This window comes from Talpa occidentalis, unplaced genomic scaffold, assembly GCF_014898055.3.
Source record: "Talpa occidentalis isolate TD23 unplaced genomic scaffold, MPIMG_talOcc4v2.1 talOcc4.12, whole genome shotgun sequence".
NCBI classification, from domain to species: Eukaryota; Metazoa; Chordata; class Mammalia; order Eulipotyphla; family Talpidae; genus Talpa; species Talpa occidentalis.
Genome location: NW_023601212.1, coordinates 75,543,651 through 75,564,112, shown reverse-complemented (window position 1 = coordinate 75,564,112; position 20,462 = coordinate 75,543,651). Strand labels below are relative to the sequence as shown.

At 42.9% G+C, this 20,462-nt stretch overlaps 1 protein-coding gene and 1 long non-coding RNA gene across 11 annotated transcripts in view; one reads left to right on the top strand and one right to left on the bottom strand.

The window, feature by feature from the left end:
• Nucleotides 1-20,462, top strand: part of AUTS2 (activator of transcription and developmental regulator AUTS2) — a 1,093,480-nt gene that overhangs the window by 815,256 nt on the left and 257,762 nt on the right. The gene's annotated exons all lie outside the window — the stretch shown is intronic.
• On the bottom strand, nucleotides 180-20,127 carry LOC129145515 (uncharacterized). 2 transcript variants are annotated; one of them, XR_008551203.1, is made up of 3 exons: nucleotides 19,979-20,127; nucleotides 6,156-6,256; nucleotides 180-477 (listed from the first exon to the last, which is right to left on the bottom strand). It is a non-coding gene; the product is annotated as an uncharacterized LOC129145515 (long non-coding RNA). The 2 variants fall into 2 exon arrangements; XR_008551204.1 differs by lacking the exon at nucleotides 19,979-20,127 and adding an exon at nucleotides 19,783-19,826.

Genomic DNA, 20,462 nt, shown 5'->3' with positions numbered 1-20,462 from the left:
ACGTACTTGGGAGAGTTTTGTGATTGTCAAATGATTATTGAAAGGCCCCAAGCATAGTGTGTACTGGCAATCCACAAGTTTACTTCCCTTCCCAAGCACAGAAACAACAAAATACCAACAATAGTAATAATAAGCATATACCTCTCCCAACCACACAAAAAATGTTTCTTTACCTTACTGCTTCCTTTGCTACCTTCCTCCAAACTTGACCCAGATTCAGAGCGATGGTCTGGATGCTCGGCAGCCCCTGCTGTACAGCATGAAGATCCCTGAGATGCGGTCCTAACCCTTGATAAAATAGCAAGTGTGGCCCCAATAGTCCTGCAGGGAGAATTGCTGTGACCGCCTACAGCAATGGAGATGAGGGTGTGAGAAGGGCAACCTTTATTTGAAAGGATGTTATTATGACTTGGACTGCTCTGTGGATCCAATCTTATTTCTTTCTTCCTTTTTATGTTCTGTTGTTTTCGCCGTTACCTTTTTGAAAAATAACATGTATTGCTTTTCTGTAAAGTAAGACGTTTTCAATATCAAAAATAAAGATAAGTACAGAGAAGAAAATAATTCCACCCCTTTCTCACCCTCTCCCCTTCCCCCCAAAAAGCCACTAAATTTCTGTATGTATCCTTCAAAGAGCTTTTATTCTGACATCACTAGCAGCACTGCTCTCTGGTCAGGGAAGCCTCCCATTCGGATACTTTCTCTGATAGATGTGTTTCCTATTGTGGAGAGCATTGCATGCCCCGGGGATGAGAATGCACCAGCAGTAAGGAAACACAGTGACTCCCTGCCTGTCTTCCAGGAGCCTTCTCAAAATAACACCATCAAAAGGTGCTTCCCCCTCTCTTTTCTCTAAATTCACCTTGCCTGGTTTATTCTTTGCTCACCTGTGTATGCAGCTGTGATGACCCCACCGTGTCAGCCACCCCTTCCTTCCTTTCTTGAGTCCTTCATATCACCCTCCAGCACAGCAGATGCTTCTTACTAATTTCTTGCTTTCACTCTAGTTTTTGTTTTTAGTATCAATCTGGCTACCAAACCCTTAAAAGTGAAGTCAGGTCAATCTGGGTGCATCTTCATAAATGATCATATATATGTACACAGATTTCTTGTGTTTTTTTAATGAATTTACAAATGGTAGGATTTTTAAAGGTAGAGATTAGATATTATGTTACAAAACCCTTAACAGGACATTGCATATTATAAGTATTTGGTTAATATTTACTGAATTAAAATGAAAATGAGAAAATTTAATTACTCCAACCTACTTTTTTAATCTCAATAAAGTACAGATAAAAGGGAGGTCATCTAGAAATGAAAAAATAGTATCTTGTAACAGTTTTTATGGTATATCAGTGCATTTTTTTGTGCTAAAGTATCACTATTAACCTAAGAGTGGACCCTTTTTAATGATTTTTTTAAATCTTGACAATGCCCTTTTCACTTCTTTCCTAAATGAACATTAATATAAAGCCATAAAAATTCCCTTGGAGGGTTTTATGAATTACTGCATTGTAAGATTGGGAAAAGGCCATTTGCAGCCATTTGTTTTATGGAGCTTGATTCTGAAAGCCAGCACCGCCCTGACCCTTCAGGGGCATGCTCTGAGGCATGAAGCTTTCCTTGACTACAGTGAGCCCTGACACTTCTCTCCAAACTCACCTCTCACATGTCCCACACATGACTTCCCCACAGTCAAAAAGGTCAGCCACGGGCCTCCCCAGTGGCGCAGCGGTTGAGCGCTGGGTTGCGAAGCTACCCGCAACCTCTGCAGCGCCGGTTTGATCCCCGGCTGCTCCCCGGCCACCAGAGGAAGGTCCCACATGGTGCGCAGACCTCTCCTGCCACCCGTTGCTCCCCTCAGCAGTGTACTTCGGTCCTTCTGCCTGCTCTGCTCTCCCCTCTGGCTCTGGTGAATTCTCTCACCCTCCCGCGCTTTTGACTGTACCCAGTGCTTGTATAAATAAATAAATAAATCTTAAATAAATAAATAAATATTAAAAAAAAAATGGTCAGCCACATAAGCCTCCTCTCCATGAGAATCCTAGGCACATGGGGGGAGAGGAGTAGAAGCTAATAGAGATACATGGAATACTTCTTCCAGAAATGTAGATTGATTTTCAGTTCACTGGCATAAATCACATTTTACCATATGACTCTTTGGTCATTTACTGCTTGAAAAAAAGACCATGCCGAAGATGAGACACCTAATCTAGGGCATTGGTTTTCAAACTCTCTGTACCTGCTAAACTCTTCTTCCATTTATTTTGGACATAAAATGGAAGCCTAGTCTATAAAACAGAGATGGGGGTTGGTGGGCCCAGAGCATCCCCTCAGCATGCTGACCCTAAATTAGCTTTGTGCAGCCCACTTTGAAAGCCTCTGGGTCTGGACAAACCAAGATGTAAGAGAATAAAAGGTAAGCATAGGGCAGAAGGGTGGAGTAAAGATGAAAAAATAAGAGTTTACTCCGTTGAGTCCTTCCTATGTGTCAAGTACCATGCTAAGCACTAACTTTCCTCAAAAAAAAAAAAAAAAAAAAAAAAAGTCAAATCGTGATGTCTGAGGCAGAGTTTGTAGGATGTTGTTGTCCGAAAACAGTTGAAACGGTTATTGGATTGTTTGCTTGCAGGCAGACAACAGCCAGATTCTCTTGAAAGATCTCTTTCTCACTACAGTTGTCTGTAGCCTCCAATGCTCTGTTGGAATGAGTCTTTTTTAAGTGAGATCAAGAAAAAAGTAAGCAGAACAAATTAAGTCCTTTGATCCAGGTATGTAAGTCAGGTCACCAGGTGCACTGAGTTGCATTTAAGTGGAATACAGGTACCACGGTAGATAAGGCTAATTCAGAACTTTGAGATAAAAGTAGCTCAGAAAAAAAAGATCAAATAACAAGGTATGTGCCTTTGCCAGGTGAGTCAATTCCATGGTGATATCTGTGGAGACTTGTTTTGACAGCTCATAAAATCACAGAACAGAGCAAACGCTTTAGGCTCACCTCATCAGAATCTTCGCATCATTTTGGGCAGATGACTCTCTGAACTAACCCTGATGAGAGACCCACTTCAGTGTTGCCATCTTCATTTCCTGGGCTTCTGTGAATGATGGAGATGATGAATACAGGTGGTTCTTGTACCTGCAGAGCATCTATCTGCCAGTCAGGTAGTTGGTCACTCCACAGCCCTACTTTTTGATGAGCACACAACTTGGTTCCATGTGGAAGGAAGGGGGCAGTGGGGAGGTGTGGTGAGCAGTAGCAGTGGAAGCTCGGGGAATTTCATCAAGTCGGGAGATTAGACAGACATAGGAAAACATAATGAACTATCAGTAGGAGCTTAGGCACACAGTGAAGATAATTTCTGGGGTGATCAGAGAAGAGTTGCAGTAATTGAGCATCCTCCAAGGTTGGTGGGATTTTGGTAGCTCATTTGGGGCGAAGGTAGTCTTTGTGGTGAGAACTGCTGAGGAATGACTGGGCAGTGGGAAGGTGAGACTTGTCCTTTTTTGTTTGTTTAAAGATATATTTATTTATACAAGAGCTGGGGTACAGGTCAGAAGCACAGGAAGGTGAGAGTATTCACCAGAGAAAGAGCAGGGAGCAGAACAGGCAGACGGACCAAAAGCACTGCTGAGGGGAGCAGCGGGCAAGACAGGAGAGGTCTGCCGCGCCATGTGGGTATCTCCCTGGCCAGCCTGGAATCGAACCCGCACTGCAGAGGCTGCGGACAGCTTCACAGCTCTGCACTCAACCCGCTGCACCGCTGGGGAGGCCAAAGACTTGTTCTTTTTGCCACCACACATGTGTCTCGGTTGTGAGGTGTGCTTCTTGTAGAGTAGCTGGATCGTGCTGAAGAACATCAGGAAGGTCACACCAGGCAAGTTGGATTATGCCAGATGTTGAATGTTTGGCTAGAAATTTGAAATTCAGAGGCTTTAAGATATTTTTGAGCAGAGAAAGGACACATGGGAAGCAGTTAATCAGGTACAGCTATCAAGTCAGATAAAAAATTGAGGGCTTATGATTTATCTATCAGATGACAGATTTGTTTAGAAAACACAGTGTGAGAAACCCAAAGGAACAAGGTTCTTTCTTCTAGAACCCTAGCCAAGGAGAGATGAAGAATTCATTTTCATTTAATACGTATTTTCTGACATGAATAAAGGCCTCACACATCATGTGTCCGTGGTCCTAGCAAACTTAACAAAAGCAAATGACACGTCTATGGAATATCTCTTGCAGCACCCTCACTTTCTGAAAGCTGATGCTGAAATCAAAGGGGTAGTTCCTGCCTTGTCATTCCCCCAAGGTGCCTCATATTCAACACATTCCCTTCGGGTCCAGTTCACACATCTCGCACTGGCCCATTTAACCGAGCTGGGTCTGTTGCAGACCTTCAGATATTTAATTTGTAAACACTTAATAAAGCACTGTCAGTAGGTCGGCTTGTCTACTAGGTCGGCCACATCAAAATCAATACGTCCCTTGGGTGTTCTGCTGTGATTGTCTGGGCTGGGGAATCTAATAGGATTAAGTGTTTGGGGTCCTATCTGACGCCACAGTCCACAGTCCTAGTTAGATGAGGTTAAAGACTGGCTTGCCATTGTGGAGGCACGATTGCTTAGGGGTCTGAAAAATCATTAAAGCTTGTCCTCTTAAACGTTGATTGTTCCCTGGTGATTTATTGACAAAACACAAAAAAGTGCTCTATACTGCACTCTAATTATATGTATGAGGCCATAAGATCTCATGGGAAATTAAATAAAATTTACAGCTTGATGGTTTTATGCTCCTGGGAGACATACCTTCTTAATAAGATCTTATAGCTGGGAATATTTATGAGGTTAAAGTCCGTAGGCTTGAGCAAAGACCTAACCTTTCCATGGGGTGGGGGAGGGGCTGCGTTTTGATTTCTTTGAAGATAAATGGTTGTAATGAAATTTCAGGGGTTTAGGAGGTAATGTTCAGTGAGACACATCAAGCATTCCTCCCTAGGACCTCTGGAGGACAAAGCTGTAAGGACACGGGGACTTACTGCACCATTTGTTTCAAATAAGGCTCCGGCTGTTCTCCCTACCACCTCTGGGGCACTGCATCCTCCAAAGCTCACTGTGGCTTCCTCCTCTGATTAGCCCCCATCACAATCTGAAGGGAGAGGGAAGACCCTAGTTAAGGGCAATTATCTAAGAGGTCAAGGAAGGGAAAGGAATTGGGGGAGGGGTGTGAAGGAGAGAAGCAGAGAGACAGAATCTGAAAGAGAATCATAGTGATGTACTTGAACCCATAAAAATCAGTTTCACATGCTCAAACAGCCCCAAAGGACTTGCTGGATATTGTGGACATTTGCTATTTTACCAGATCATTTTCTCTTTGTGACAGGGGTGGCTGGGCCTCAGGGCCTGCTCTCACAAGGATTGCAAAGTATTCTTCTGGACAAAGGATCAGAACATGTCTGGGGTGGGGGATGGAGAGAGCCTCTGCAGGTGGCTTCAAGATGAGAATTTCTTGACTGTAAATGGTGTTACAGAAGTGCACATGATAAACTGTCCCAGTGATTTAAATTACTCTCAGTGTAAGTCTGCTTGGATCCTGGTTGGGGTTTTATGCTTGGAAACAGGCCATTTCAACAAGAGCCAGGAGCTTTTCTTTATGCCCACCCCCTCCAATAGACTCTTCCTCCCCGCAATAGTTCAGAAATTAAAGAGGGAACAGGAGAGGTAGAAAGACAGATAGACAGATGGATATATGGCTATATTTGGCTCTCATTCTTTATTGTAGAATTATACTATCTATTCGAGGAAGGATAGTTAGGTAAAACTTGCAGTTAACGGTAGGTCATGAGAAATATTTTTGGGGGGAGGATTTAATGAGTATTTTTGCATATGAAGTTCTTCATGGGCCCTTCTTGGCATATGTGGGGGGTGGAGCATTGACAGAGGGCGTGGGATGAAGCTCTAGAGGGACTCAGAATAGATACTGGGCCCTGACAGTGAGATCTTAGCAGCCATCCCTTTCTCTCAGGCAGCTTATGCAGTGTTTTCCTGTGAGCTCTGATTCACCCAGAAGAGGCAGAGCACCCCACCTCTAGCACTTCTTGCCTATGCTCACGCAAACAGCAAAGGACCATTTAATTAGGATAAGCATATACGGAGTTTACCTGCGAGGGTGTTGCGCATGAGTTGAAAAGTTTCATTACTCTCCTCATTGCCAGTTAGTCATGCTCCTCGACTCCCTCTTCCAGAATAAGTGAAAAGAAAGCTAAAAGAAAGGAAAATAGACTCTGAATGTCCATGACCTAGATATGTTGGAGTCCACCTTCCATTTTCCCCCATTTGGTGCTGATGTTCAAAGCAAGGGAAAGAACATGATTTAGTGGATGGGAGGTGAGCAACTCGCTCCTAAGCCTGACCTGCTCTCTCCAGTGTGTCATTGTGGACCCTCTCCCTGGACCCCAGTTTCCTCAACTGTAAAATGAAGAGCTAAGGCTAGGTGATTTTAAAGTCCTTTTCAGCTCTAAAATATTATTTTATGGTTCTAGAATTTATGTAGGAGAACGACATTCCCTCTATCCCTTGCTTTAGCCTTTTGAATGAAAGTGAGATGTCTCATCAGTTCAGACAGAGTCAGCTCAAGCCCCATGTCTCGGATAAAAGGAGAAGAAAAAAAAAAAACTTATTAAAGATAGCTAAGTTCCCCTGATAAGCAGCAAGTGAGAAATCCCTGATTTAATTTAAATATGGTATTTCTGTCTTCATTAATTTAAAGCATGTATATGATAATGTATCCTTTTTTTATTTAGTGGTCTGTCCTGGAGGGAAAGAAAGGTTTGATTGTGAAGCACAGGGGCAAAGGTTTGGGTATTTTTTAATAAAGATGAATATCCTTAAAAATGCTTGAAGTATATGGAAGTAAGATTTGTTGCAAGTTACAAATCAAAGCCCGAAATGTCACTTATCTCCTAATGATACTTCTACACAGATTATTAATTTCATTTTAGAAGCCCAATGAATGTTATATTTTATGACATTGATTAAACATCTTGCTGCCATCTACCCATCCATCCTTTTCGTTTTCAAAAATCCATATCGGAATTTAACAAAAACAGCTCATAAATTTGTATTTTATAGCCTAGCTAAATTGACAGGTTCTCCACTCTGCTTATGATCAGGCCCATCCTGAACTCTGGGCTCGGCCCATTTCCACCCTTAGAAGTCAGACTTTTCTAAACCGCCCTCGTGTTTCATTATCAGGGCAGGATTGTGGGATTTATTTAAAAGGGCATTTGTAGCTTCTGGAGCTGTGGAGCCACAAGGGGGGCTGTTGGGTGGCAGGGTTAGCCCCTGACTGGGATTCGGGGGCTCTGCTTTCATTCGAGCTCTTAGACAAGCCAGTTACCTCCCCGCTCTGTGTCCTGGGGATAATTACAGCCTCCCCTTGTTGGCTCACAGTGTCACCGTGGGGATGAACGAGATAATAGATCTGAAAGGCCTTCCAACCCTTCAGAGAGAAGCAGTGTGGTGGTAGATGTCAGAGCCAATAAAAGAACAGACTGGGATGACAAGTTTTAGATCAACCTTAGGCATGTTAGGGAAGGTTTAGGATAACTCCTTTGAAATAAGGGAGAAAAGATTTCTGAAAATAGGTCCACTGTATTATTTATCGTATTTTTATCAATAGAAGTGCCTCTGGTTCCTTGAGACTCATTCTTGTTTCCTCAGAACCACGGTGGACTCATCTTCTGCCTGGATTGTCTCCAATCAGAGACAGTTGTGTTCGTACTTGCTGTCTTTTCTGTGCAGAGAAGGTGCTGGCACCTATCTCTCCTAGCTCTCCTTGTCAGGGTATAGCTGTGGTCAGCTTTGCCTCCACGAAGGAGACAAGCAGAGCCATATGCTGAAAAATCAGAATCAATTCAGGGTGAAAGATTAGGGGACAGCTCCCAAAGTTCAGCCACCTACTGAAGAAATAACCTGTTGAGGATGGGTGGGGGTTGGGGGTAAAGCTTGAGGATAAACAGTTTTGCAAGAATCGATAACATTAGGGGAGTAATTTATTAGATCAGAAGCTGACCTCTGTCTAGTGAACCTTACCACAAATGTGCAGGAGACTTGGAGGCTGGGGGCAAGGTTGGGATGCAGAAGGGCAGTGAGGTTAGTTTGGAGACTAGAGAGGGATCATCACTAGAAGGAACAGTCTCCCCAAGAGGACCAGTTGTTGCAACAGCACAGAGAAGTTAAGGTGGTGGGCTTAGGAGTAACACTGTGGATTTACCTCTCATCTCTCCCTGTGCGCTAATCTCTGCTTTCCTCATCAGTAGTAGTCAGGGAATTTTGTTGTGGGTGTTGGTGGGCATTTTGGTTTTATGTTTGTTTCTTTTGTTGTTCTTATGTTTTCCAAAAAAATAAATTGTAGAATGGCATCACTTCACAAACTGCATCAGACAATACCTGCAGGGCCTTTCATTGTGGACCTGGTGATACACTGGCTTGAAGTGACAGAGCATCATTAAGTGAGACTGGCTGCTGGTGACAGCCCCTCTCTGTTTGGGTCACGGGGGTAGGCATGGCTATTACTGGGAGAGGACATAGCTGCTTACTGAAGACTTCTCAGCATGCTGGGAAATGCTCCCCAGTGACATGTTTCTTCCCCTTTTTCTGACTCATTTCTTTCCCATTCCCCCTCCTTTCCTCCTCCTCACCCTCCCACCCCCCACATACTCCCCTCACCCCAGCCAGCCCTCCATTGTATGCTCCTGCACTGGGGATGTTGCATAAAGGGAAAATATGGCATGTTTACAGAGAGAATTTTCAAGAAGTGTTAATTTAATATGCTAAAGTGTTCCCTTCAGCATTTTACCTTTCTTGTTGTTTTCACAAAACAGCCAAGACTAAATAATGAGCCCAGGGCTGTGCCCTTTGGTAGCGTGATAGCTCATTACCCACTAGCGGCCTCCATCTGCCCTCATGGCTGCATAGGGAGCCATTACGATTATGATGGAAATCTCAGAAGCCATTACCAAGATGCAACAGAGGGCCTACTGCAGACAGCCTAATGGACTAATTTGTAATTGGGAGAGGGAAATGAGTTAGCGAGCTGGGGCTGGTTTTGATGAGAGTGGAAGTGCGCATGCTAAATGTGATAAATGAATAGGAATGTGTGTTTGCGCAGTGGGCTCTACAAGGCTTTCCATCTCTCCTGGGGATTGGAGGCGTGCTGACAAGCCGTGAGGAGCGAGGAGGAAAAGGCTCGGGGGACGCAAGCAAGATTCAAGGAGAGTAGCTAAGGATAAATCGGTGAGGAAAACTAATGGCAGTAAAATCCAAGGAAATGACTGCATCTGCCATGAAAGTAGTAATTAGGAAGCATTTGGTGTGCATGTCTTTAACCGTTAAAATAGGGGACGAGGAGGAGCCCTGGCGCTTGTTGTGGGAAAAGGAAGGCTGGGTGGTGATGTTCCAAGAGGGAGCCCAAATGGAGGGCTCCGATGGGACAGTGCCCTCAGACCTGATGGCCTGCACAAAACCTGCTTACTGTAAACAGGGCACATTCCTGAAACACCAGTAACACCCTCCATCCCCAGGGCTCCCCGTGACCCAAAAGTGGGAAGGCCCTGCAGACTAAGATGCAGCCCCACATGAAGGAAGGAGCCCAGGTGACAGGGATCCTCTCTCCAAGCTGAGGAGGTCTGCATGGAAGTTGACTACAGATGCTGCAGATAGGTCCAATTTTGTGAATCTGACAGATTTGTTGGCCATTTACTTCCCAGCCTTTCTACAACCCACTCGAGAAAGTGTTCCAGGTATTTCTGAGGGAGCCTTGGCCTCTGTTCCCTCTCACACTGACGTGGCCTATTGGGGGTGATCCCCCAATCTTTCTGCAACCACGTCCTGCACAAAGCTGTTCTCATTGTTATCTTGGCCAGGTATGACTTCAGTTCTTTCCCCCTAACCTCCACACCCTAGTGTCCTTCCCCTTGGTCAGACCTTCACCTCCCTAAAGCTGCAGCCCAGGCCTACTGTGACTTTCCCAGCAACCTTCCCTTTCTCTAGATGTCACTTTTCCTTGTGAGGCAGTCTGACCTAAGCCTCAGGGCTGTCCTTGCTCCCAAACACACTCATTCCTTTACCTATGAGGTCTCATTCAGCCTTGCTGAAAGGCCTGAGGGGACACATGTAGCACTTCAGGGAAGAAGGAAGCACTGGAACCAATTAATTAAGCCCCAGCCCGGGGCTTTCAGAGCACCTTCCCAAGGTGAGAGACCCAGTTAGCTGACTCCTGCCCTCAGTCCCGCTTCTATCCCAAGGGCTCCCTTTTTCCATAACATTCTCAAGCATATAGGAGAACTTCCCATTTTCTTCACCAACCACCAGAAGAGAATTGTAATTAACTCCCTAATGGGATGAAGACAGTCCTGTTCAGCAAAATTTTATTGACAAGCCGCTTGATTGATTACATGATTGATTGATCCCACCTCCTTTGAAAATAAATTTGAGGAAACCAACAAAAAATAGACACATTGAGACCCAAAACAACTCAATCTGGGAAAAAGCAATCCATCACTAAAAGAGGCTAAGAAACATTATCAAGTATTATAAGGTAAAGGAAGTTATTGAAAAAACACAGATGTAGTTCTGAGTTTCCTAGCAGTCATGGAATGGGCAACTGGCCATTGGTTACTAGGAGAATGTCATTATTTCATTAGAAAAAACCCGACTTTTTCCCATCTAGTGTCTCCTCTTAAGAAGACCATTCTTTACACTGTTTGTGTCCCTTAAACCAACAGCTCTATCCTGCATTTCCATCAATATTAGATGAATATTGAGATGTTTAGAGCTCTGTATAGAGCTGTTGTTTGGAACTCCTTTAGTTAAAGCCCCCAATATTGTCAGTCCTGGACAAAACCCCAGAAATATTATAAAATTTAGGTGCCTGTATGCCCTCACTCCTATTTAGGTGATGCAGACCTACACTTGGCTAGTTCAGTTACACAGACAATAACAGAGTTTATAAAATAGATGAAAAGTCATTAACCCATTTGAGAAATAATTTAATGGGTACTTGATATGGGACAAACGCTGAACTAATCACTGTAGATACACATTAGATAAGTGGGCATGGTTGCTGTCCTTGTGAAGCTTGTGCTCTAGTAGACTTCTGACCCAAAGAAGGAATGATTCCCAGGTGAGGGCCAAGAGCAAGAGATGGGGAGGGTTGAGGAAGCGGGGAGAGTGTTTGAGCTGGTCTGTGAAGTTAGAAAGTGTTTGATAAAGTGAGATTTTCAGGGAAAACCCAAAGATTAAGAAATTAAGCAACATATTTCTAAATATGAGTCAAGGACGAAATCATGAAGAAAATTGGAAATATTTTTGAGCAAATGACAGTAAAACACTACATATCAGAATCTTTAGGATGCATCTAAATTAGTGCTCAGAGGAGTTAATAGTTTCAAAGACTTATATTAAAATAGAAGAAATGTCTAAAATCAGTGACCTAGGTTCCACCATGAGAATCTAGAAAAAGGACATAAAGTTAAAATAAAAAGGAAGAGAATAATAAAATGGCAGATACATGGAAATAAAAATAGAAAATAGAGAAAACAGACCAAAAAATGATTCTTTGAAAAAAAATCAACAAAATTGAAAAAGCCTTAGCTAGAATGAACAAGGGGGGGGGGAAGCACACAAATACCAATATATCAAGAATGAAAAAGATGTTATCAGTACAGATATTACAAAAATTGAAAAGATAACCAGGATAGGAATTCAGTAAGCACAAGGGAAAGATATGCACTCCAGCTAGAGTTGGTAGTTATCTGGGGGTCTGGGGGTGTGGACAAGGGTCTTGGGATAGTAGGCAGTGAGTTGCAAAGATTGCTTGGAATCACATTCTGGCCAGTAACTCTAACAGATCTGTGTCTGCAGCCCCCAGAATATTAGGAGACTTAATTTCTCCCTTTCTCAACCTTCCTACTCCTCATCAGTTAGACTCATGGATTTCAAACTGATCTGACGCCACCCTGAGGCCATGATTTCATCCTGGCCATGGACTGTATGCTTCTGAAAGTGTAGTTTTTTAAAAAAATATGGGCCTGCATGTTTATGCCAGGAAGTACTTGTGTTTTATCTCATGTGCATTATCTTGAGAACAGACTCACGTGCATTATCTTGCTAGGTATGACCTAATAGATATCTTCTATAAAAATGATAAAACTGGAGTCAAGGAAGTCCAGAGGACTTGCTCAAGGTCATACAATACTTCCAGACATAGCAGAGCCCAACAGCGCTGACTGTGGGGCTCCCTACAGGGGTCTCTGTATGGGGAGTCACTGTGAACTACCTTCTGAGCAAAGTGCAGGAACCCCTCCTAGCAAGAGGGCAGCCTTGGCTTATAGCAAATCCAATGCAAAACACTGCGGGGCCTCACTTATATTGCATTTGAAACTCTGCCAGGCAAAAGGAATGTCCTGAAAGTTTAGCCCTCTGTTGGGTGTTTCTGAGTGTTGTTCTCTCACGCTGGATTTAATGAATAAATTATAATAACTTTTGCTTTTTTATCCATGTTGTGCATATTTATCTGCTCTCCCACTTCTATAGACCATATTTCTTTTCATGCCACTGAATATATATTTTTTTAAGTTCATTCTTAGTGATTGCTGATAAAGATGCACATCCCTTGTTCTCTGTTTAAAACGGTCTGTATCTCAGGGCCAGGAACTCAGTGTGGAGTGTATGGAAGAAGATGCATTCATGCTTTTCAGGGGGAGCTTAATTTTTTAAGATGAAAAAAAGGAAAGTGGGAAATAGTATGTGACCCCCGGTGGTATGTGAACTCCTTAGGGAACAGAGGGTATCTTACCTGTCTTAAAAGGGAGCCTTGTATACTGTAGTACCCCAGTGCAGTTAGGGGATAGATAGATGTATCCTAATGCCATTGGGTTACTGATTGATGGGCTGGCTGACTGGCTGACTGGATAGCTGTTCAAACATCAAAGTCAGATTTCATTGGGGTGGTTGTGTGAGGGAGCCTTTTCGAGGAATTCTTCCTTTGGATTCCATTACAATGGTTTGTGTCAGATTCGTTCTACCCAGTTCTCAGGATTCCTTTATGTTTTTAGTGGGAAAGTGACTTCTGTAACTTCTACGAAACACACTTCTTCCCCCAAGGATCTGGGGGAAAATTCATCATTGTAAATATTATTGAAAGATTAGAGCAAAATCTTAGGAGGAAAGTTAACAAAGCTTAAGTGTTAACCTGAATGTGACTTCCAATATACAGTGTCTAGTTTTACTAGTTTATTAAATTACCTTTCCTATTAATTCCTTGGAAAAAAGATATTTATTTTTACATTGTCTTATACTAGGCACTGTTATTACTAGAATGTCTTGAGGGGCAGGAAACAGTACTTAGAATTGAAATATGGTTTCAGGCAATTAAATAAAATCCACTGACCAGAAAAAAAAATGTAAAATGATAGAGGAGGAAATGAAGGAGTCTCTGCCAAAAAAATTCAACCACAAAAATAATGAGGATTTACATGTAACAAATCCTGAGGTTAAAATTTAAAATAAATGAAAAGGATATGATTTGAAATCAGCTTCCTCTTTGAACTAGACATTCAAAACTTAGAATAAAATGGAATTGCAGAACTGATCTTTGTAACCAGTGTCTCAGCTCCACCAGGAGCACTTCAGTTGAGAATCTAGATAAGTCATTATTAAGAAGTCTGTCTTCTCCAAGCCTGAGTGATTTTCAAAGAAACAAGTATCAAATTGGGAAATCCCTGCTAACTTTCGCTTCAGAACCCAGATTTGGGTCCCAACCCTCCCACCCCCCTGCCACACACACACACACACAAAAAAAAAAAAAAAAAAAATTATGTTCCTTTTACAAATAATTAGTCTCTGACAGAGTTTTCTGTCCTTTCATCATTCTTGAAAAGCATAGTAAGACTCAGGTTGACTTAGTCAGATGGCTTCCTAAAGGTTTTATTTGGGACCTATGGCAAAGAAACACTAGAATCCAGGTGTTTTAGAGATGGGAGACTAATCAGAACAACAAGATGGGTCATGACTGGCCTGAAGGCCTCATTTTCTCTTTCTTCCTCTTTTACCAAGTTTTTTACGCCCCTCCTCCAGCTTCCACCACTTCAGCCCCCGGCTGCCTTTCCCTGTAGCTTCCAGCTACAGCTCCACTTAAGAGAACAGGCTGGAGGCTCTGAAGTGATTTATTGCTTAGCAGGAACTTCACTAAACTTCCCAATTTGATTTTTTTAGTTTTGAAAATCAAGCAAAGTTCAAAAAGTAAACATCACAGGTTGACATCCCAGCCCAAAGCAGAGGAAAAATGTCTCATGTTAAAGTTTTTGGCACATAACAGAATTTATGAGCATTTTCAATGTTTTGATTTTTCCCCCCCAGTCACTGTTATTCCTTACCCCCCAGAGTTAGGTGTGGAGAGATTATGTTGGCTGGTTTCCATGGTGACACTGAAGAAAAGTAATTTTTTAAAGTAGGTTTCTACTGTGTTATTTCACATGCATGAAGCAGCAACATCTATGCCATGTGGCTGTTACCCCTAAACGTAAAGTCATATAAATGGTTGGAATATTTTATATAAATAGACAAGTGGGGGTGATATTTTCCTTGGTTTCTTGCCGACATTAGTAACAAAAGTCTCTCAGTTATCCAGGGCACCTGGGAGAGAGCAAGGGAACAGTTCTGCTCAGTGTAAAGCAACCTTCTCTCCTATGAATAACTATTAAAAAAAAAAAAAAACATACACAGCTCAAGTTTGAAGGCCACCCTCTCCAACTTAAGCTAGGAACCAGATGAAAAGTTCCCTTTGGGGCTTAGTGTTCAAATAACTAGAATTTTAAAACCTTAATCTGTGTCTGCAGTCTAGCTTACTCAGTCAGCCCCCGCAAGTGCCCCCTTAATCTATCCAAAGAATCATCTAGAACTTTACTGCCCCAGGAAGAACTGTTGCCTCAAGCCTCTCAGAGAGATGAGGTTAGGGAAAGCCGTCACTTTCAGCAATAAGAGTTTGGTAAAGTTCTGGCCTTTTCTGGCTGCCACTCCAACACACAAACACAGTCAGTTAGTTTCTTCAGGCTTTAGGACAAGGGACTTTTCTCCATCTGTTGCATGTCATCTTTTTGAAGTGGATGAGAATGGAATGAATTTTTGCAGGCTTCCCCTCATGTGGAAGGAACTACAGCACTTGTTATCTGTGCAATAGAGAGTACTTGGTTGTTAGAAAATTAAAATGCAAAGTTCTGCCTTAGTTAGAATGCCTCTAACTTTTCCAAGATTTTCCCTACTGTTATTTCAACAGTCTTTAAATCCTAGAAGATTATTTTTCTGGGGATTCTCCTTATTTTAAAACTGTGTAGATATGTTTGGAGTTTTCAGCACATCAGGGACAGAGCTGAGTCGAGAATTCAAAACCCTTAAATTTCTCCCAAAGCCCTTAATTTCCCCCAAATCTTGTGTTACTAAATCTGCCCTTGGCCTCTTGCACAACAGCCAGTCTGCCCAGTGATGAGGTGAGAAAGTACAAGGCTGCCAGCTTTTTGAGACTTGGTGTCAGACACACACAGACCATTGGGAGGAATTCACTCTTAAATTGACAAATGTTTATTGAGTACCTGCTACACTTCAGATACTGCTCCAGGCAGCAATGTCCAAAACAGCCAAGAATCCCTACACTCTGGAATCTGCATGCCACTGGGAAGAGGAGTAGACTATTAATGAATGAATAAAATACGCAGTGTGTCATATGGTGATAGTGCAGGAAGAGGGTGGAGAGGTTTGCAATCTTAAGTAGGGTGGATGGAGAAGTTCTTAGTGAGGGGTGACAGTTGAACAAAGACTTGAAGTTGCTAAGGGAGCAAGCTTTGAGGATCTCAGGAAAGAAGTCCAAGCAAAGAGAAAGAGCAGTGAGTGTGTGTGTGGAAAGCTGCCGTGTTACTTTCCTTGAATCTGGTGAGTGAGTGAGTGACTGTGTGTGTATGTGTGTGTGTGTGTGTTTGAAAACTTTTCTTGAATTCTGAGCTTGGTACAGAGCTTTAATTTTTGCTTTAATGACTTCCTGCACTTGGGGAGCTCTTTAATAGATGCATTCTGAAAGTTGTAATCATCGGTCCTGGGATGGTATCACATTACCTATGTGGAAAAAGTGGAATTGCTTTGGCACTGATTGGGTCTTGGGGTGCTGATTTTATTTTCCTCATTTTTAATGCAGATCATTGCAAATATGTCAGAGTCCTGATCTCAAGTGTTTCTCTTAAATAGGGAAGAATCATGTTCTTATATGCAGGGGGTACAGGAAGGGACTTGGGGTGGGGGGTGGGCAGAAGGGTTCTTATATTTTAAATGCCAGTCAGCTGCAACCACTAGTTATCTGGAGTCTGTTCAAACTCATTTGGAGAACAGTTGAATTTTTAAAGTGCCTTTTGATTCTCTCTTTCATTTATTTTAACTGATCTGCTGGGATTAGGATCTTGGTAGGGGAACACCAGAACGCTTGCCAAAATGTGTGAATAATTAGAGCTCCTATGATGTGTGCCAGATAGAAGGGGAGTATTCACACTTCTGATTAGATTCAGCTAAATGCAGTTGTAAATCATTGCTGCCACAGTAACAGAACCCGGCAGGGTGAGCAGGGCAGGAGCTACGGGCAGCAAAGTGGTGAGGGGCTGCCCCAAGGAAGGGAGCATGGAAGAAGGAAGAGAACAAGGAGGCTGGTAGCTCTAGTCACCAGCAGCCAAAGTGACAATGATTTTGGCATCTCAGTGCAATTCTATCATATTGAGTCTTGCTGAGCACCAAGCTAGCAGCCATCTTGACAAATGTGAATAAGATGAGTCCCTGTTCTTTAGATGCTTCTAGTCTCAGGAGATGAATGAATAGCTGTTGTGCAGTATGAATGTGTCAGTAGAACAGACCACTTCATAAAAGAAAAACACCATTCCTTCCAGAAGAGTAATCAGTTCTGCAGAAAGGGGAGAAGAGCACGAGTTAGAAGGGTAGTTATTTCCTTCAGAGTTAAAAGGTGTACATTGCAGAGAGCTCGGCAAGATAAGGAACTACAGGCAAAGAGAACAATGTGTGCAGAAGAGCAGAGTCTCAGCACATAGTATGCCATGTGCCTAGAGGATGGGGAACCAGACAGGAGAGGAAGAAGGCCAGTAACACTTGCACAGCACACTGAATTAGAATCTTGAATGCTCGTGTCAGAAACTCTTTTTCAATTTACATGCCTCTCCAGAGTTCTTACAAAAAGGGTCAGCCTCGCATCTCGGTGAGAGAACTTGCCTTTGTCACCGTTATTCATGGATGTTGGTCTTCTTTAGCTATATTAGGGCTGGAAAAATAAATGTTGAGAAATACTGCTCTAGCAAGTGGGGAGTCTATGAAGGCAAATAAGGTGAAGAATGAAACATAAATTGGTTAATTTAAGAAAATAAGTAATAGAAGCTGTGATGCAGACTTCTCAGTTGAGAGTGGGTAAGACTGCTGAATCCCAGTTTGGATCCAGGTAAGAGGTTATGCTGATGGCCTAAAGGCAATGATTGTCTCCATTTCAGGAGAGATTTCAGAGTGGAATCAAATAGGACTTGCTGAGGACTCCCACTGCATGCTGGGCTCTTGCTCAGCCCCTTTGTGAACTCTCTTAAATTGACCTTTCCTCATTAGTGTGTAGTGTCACACCCAAAGACACAGTGTCCTGCAAAAATATAGACAATGAGAGGCCTCCCTGGTGGCGCAAGGGGTTAAGCACACACTATGAGGCAATCTGCAGCCTCTGCAGCATGAGTTCAATTCCCGGCCAGCCAGGGAGCTACCCACATGGCACAGCAGACCTCTCCTGACTCGCCCACTGCTCCCCTCAGCATTGTACTTCAGTCTGCCTGTCCTGTTCCCCACTCTGTCTCTGGTAAATCCTCTCACCCCCCCGCATCTCTGGGCTATACACCAGCTCTTGTATTCATAAATAAATAAATCTTTAAAAAAATGAAAGCCAATGAGTATATATCTTCAACTACTGCCCAGGATCTGAAGTCCTGGTACTATCCTAATCATAACCATGTAGTCCTCTTCCTCCAGCAACCTCTTCTACTCCCTGCTCCCTTGTGTTGCTCAAGGTAATGGTGGCCCCACCTCTATCACTCCCCTCTCCCTTGTTAAGTAAATGACAGCTGTAGTTGTCTTCTCTGATCCTCTCTCTGGAGAGGATCCATCCTGTTCTTTGGAGAGTGGCCCACTTTTTCTGTTTTGCTAATGCAACAAGTTACTCTGAAATGAACCAGCAGCTTGAGGTGGGGAGAAAAGCCCAGGAAAAAGAATGCAGGGGAAATGTGACAGAATGGCATGAAACCCAGAGCAAATGGTAAAAATGAGCAACACATGGAGAATGTGGAATGGAGAGAAAAGCATAAAAATCACAACCACATCTGACATCTCTAGAAATGGTGAGAGGCAGAGGAAATAACACATGTGGCTGTCTTCAAGTCTGCGAGATTCCTCTTCACCACTCAGTGGTCATATGAAGGGGATTCTTTTGGAATTGCTGAACCCTTTTTTTCCTTCACTTTGTTCTACCATGCTTTTATTTCTTCCACTGTGGCCAGTTAGTTCAAATATACAGAGAAATACTTGGTCTTTTTACATCTTCCCCAGGTACAAAATAATGGGTCGAGTGAATTGATGCTTTCCAAAGTGTATGTGAAAGACAGTAATTTGTGATGTGAAGAGAAAAATCCAGTATTACTTTTTATACTTATTTTTATCTTACTCTTAGATTTGGGGGAGGGGGAAGAATTTAGAAATATGTTAGTATAGTGATATATGATTGCCGTGTATGAATAAGAAAAAATGTGTCAAGAGAGTTAAATGACTTGTTGTATTTTGTTCATTTTTACTTTGGGAGTCATGTGCCGATGACCAGGGTGTTTACCCAGATTACTGGCTGGGGTTGAGGCAGAAAGAATGTTCCTAGAATTGGGAGATTGTGTCCCGAAACAGGGGTGTTCACTGGATGGGCTATTTCCTGCTAGCCTGTGGGGTAGCCAGCCAGCTAACTCATCTTATGGCCTCAGAGTTCTTCCAAATCTGTAGTCAGAACTCAGAGTAAGGGAAATTCCCTATGATGGCCACATTTATTAACCTATAATCAGATTGCAGAGCCACATCCACAGATGGTAAAATCGCAGTTAGAAGCCACCCCCAGGCACCCTCACCCTCATAGACCTTGCTCCTTCACTCTCCCTTCCCAGTGTTGTTGTATGCTGGGGTGTTGTATGCCTGGTTGTTTGTGCCACCCAGCACCATCTTCTGGGCCACAAGAGACATGCAAAAAAGTGATGCAGAGTGTGAGCCTCCCCTGCCCCTCCACGGCACCCCTCACCCCACGCACAGTTACAATCATTACACTCAAACTGTAGAGCCACAGACACTGTCCTGCCCCTGGATGCGCTTTACCTTTTTATAGTCATTCAGCCTCTCTTTTTTCTTTCTCTAGACTTAAATGCCAGCCTAGCTCAACTTCAGGAATCCCATTAATGTCAGAGAAGCAGGCAGCATTAAGGTGCCCTTCACTTCTCTTGTCAACCAGGTCTCCAAGGCTTCACCACACCACCCCCAGGCAATCTTCTCTGTTGACATTGTTCTCATTCCATCCTCATCTGCAAGAATCTGGCCATTAGTCAAGCTATTCCTAAATGATGCATTTCTTCTAGAGATATATTCTGATAAGAAACGGAAGAGCATTGCTGCTTTCCTCACCTCATTATACAGACAGCTGTGTGACAGGACCTGACAAACAGCTCTCTGAGATCTCTAGCTACAGATACTTCTCCTCAGTGTGCTTGTGGAGTGCCCTGGGCTTCTCTTTTCCTTTCCAGGCATGCTTTATCACACAGCTCCATGGTGATCTTTCTAGATGTTGGCTGCAGATAGCAACTCTTGTGTAAGAACATACCTTCAACAGCAAATGGAAGAAGTTATACCTTTAAGGTTATCGGTATCCCTTTCTTGTCATATTGAAATTGGAAAAGGATTATATCTGTTTGAAATTGAATGAAGGAATAGTTGGTGAGTAGACTCCTAAAGGAAATGAGACATGATGGAATCAAGAATCACCTTCTATTGAAAGACTTTTGCCCACAGCTTCCATAGGTAACTATGGAATGCAGAATCTTAAGAATATTTTTTGCCCCCTACGGAAAAGTAGTGACAGAAGTTGTTCTCATTGGCAGGTCAGTATTCCCTAAAAAGCTTGGTTCATGGGAGACCCTGACTCAGAGTTGTATGTTAGGAACACTTGTCACCACTCATACCAACTGTGTAACTTCTTAGCCATTATAAGTTTGGGGAGTTTACCATTCAGACAAAGAACTGATGGCAAATACCCTGGGTATGGAGTGTCCTTGCTCAGAAGTAGATATGTTTTGTGAGTGAAGGAT